At 58.4% G+C, this 1,679-nt stretch overlaps 1 protein-coding gene across 4 annotated transcripts in view; it reads right to left on the bottom strand.

The window, feature by feature from the left end:
* PACSIN2 (protein kinase C and casein kinase substrate in neurons 2) overlaps positions 1 to 407 on the bottom strand; it is a 132,782-nt gene extending 132,375 nt beyond the window's left edge. For 2 of the 4 annotated variants that reach the window (XM_019515729.1, XM_019515730.1), the window contains exon 1: positions 328 to 406. The gene's annotated coding sequence lies outside the window, so the exon portion shown is untranslated. Of the gene's footprint in view, positions 1 to 327 lie in introns of all 4 variants that reach the window. The other 2 variants (XM_019515728.1, XM_019515731.1) reach the window with 2 other exon arrangements.
* Positions 408 to 1,679: the final 1,272 nt, after the last annotated feature.

Below are 1,679 nucleotides of genomic sequence, written 5' to 3' on the forward strand. Positions count from 1 at the left end.
GTGTGTGTGTGTGTGTGTGTGTGTGTGTGTGTGTGTTCATCTGTCCAGTGTCCTCTCAGTGCATGTTCAGTGTGCCCCTATTGTGTTCTCCCAGTGTGTGCGTGCCCCTCATTGTGTGTATGTGTCCCCAGTGTGTGTTCACCCCCTATGTGTGTGTGCGTGTTCCTCCCAGCGGATCCGTCCCGGGTGGGGGGGGTGGGGGTGTCCCTTGTGTGTATCCAGCCGCACAGAGCGGGTCGGGGACGACCAGCTCGGCCGGGGCCGCAGTCCCAGGACAGAGCCCGAAGTCGGGAGCTCAGCGCCGCCCCCCCCCCGTCCCGCGCTCACCTGGGCTCGACGAGCGCCCGCTCCCGCTCGGCTCCGGCTTCCGACTACGAGAGCCAGCCACCACCACCACCCTAGAGTCCGCGCCGATTGGCTGCCGCCCCGCGCCGCGCTCATTGGTGAGGAAGAGTGACGAGACAGGAGCCCGCCTCCGAAGAACTGAGGCTCCCATTGGCCCTTTCGCGCTGTCAGTCAAAACAGCTTCCTAGTGGGCCAGGGCTTCGGGGCGGCGCCCGGAACACTGGTTCGAATCCACACTCTGGGCCCTGGGTCCTCCCGACCCCTGGCTCCAGGGTGCTCGCTGGGGTCGTCGCCCTTCAGCAACGCCCTCTCCGGGCTTGCACTCCCGCTTCGGCTAAGCCCAGGCAGGGCAGGGGGCTGGGACGCAGGGGTGCGTCCCTCCGGCATGGCCCTGCCTGGAGAGATACATACAGTTCCAGGAGGCTGCTCCTTTAAATGCATATTACATGTTGAATCCAACGTACACAGGAGCCGACCCCACGTGAGCTGTCACAATGCAACAGGGACGCGCATTTGCGTTCCTGACGTCACGTCTGCGCGGCCCCGTGCAGCGGTCACAGGGCTGGAGTCGCTCGTGTCCTTGCCAGTGTGAAGAAACCTGCGGAGCAAAAACCAGCAGAACTGGCTGCCCCGCATTGTGCATCGCGGAGCCCTGGCTGGAAATTCTGCGGTTAGGTGGTGACTCGTGTTTGCAGTTGCAACACCCCTGAAAGGCTCTTATGGCGTAGCAGGTGCCCCTGGCTACCACCCAGGGCTCTGTGCTGTATTGGGGTTTCACTAGTTAGAAACCCAGAGACCACTGAGAATAAACACCTTACACACGCTCCTTCTCTCTTCCCCCTCCACCCCCCAAATACATGAACAGTGCTCCTCCACTGCAAGAACACATGGACACACACATTACATGAGCAGTCTGCTAGTAAGACCATTTGTTACCGCAGAAGGACCTAGGTAGCAAACACTGATCCATCGCACCCCCACTGCAGTGTGTGTGGGAGGCTACTGCTTGACTTTGCATTCACTAAATAAACACTTACACAAACAGTGCTCCTTCGCTGCAAGGATCCACTGCCCATAGTTAAAATGTTCAGTTCAGGGATCTTTATGGGAGGAGCAACGTCCTTCCCCAGGGGCAGCTGAGTACATTCCTAATGTCAGATAGTTTTTTCTACAGGAACTGCACATGACCACTGAGGAGGCTATCATATAGCTCCGCAATTAGGCGCACTGACTGCCACTGTTAGTAAAGGGGTGTGGCCATGTGCACGTCCTTTACTGGTGACCCTCTGAGCTTTCTATTATAGTTTCATAGTTTCTAGGGTCGGAAGGGACCT

The sequence above is a fragment of the Gavialis gangeticus genome, unplaced genomic scaffold (assembly GCF_001723915.1).
Source record: "Gavialis gangeticus isolate Ggan-Ray unplaced genomic scaffold, GavGan_comp1, whole genome shotgun sequence".
NCBI lineage: Eukaryota > Metazoa > Chordata > Crocodylia > Gavialidae > Gavialis > Gavialis gangeticus.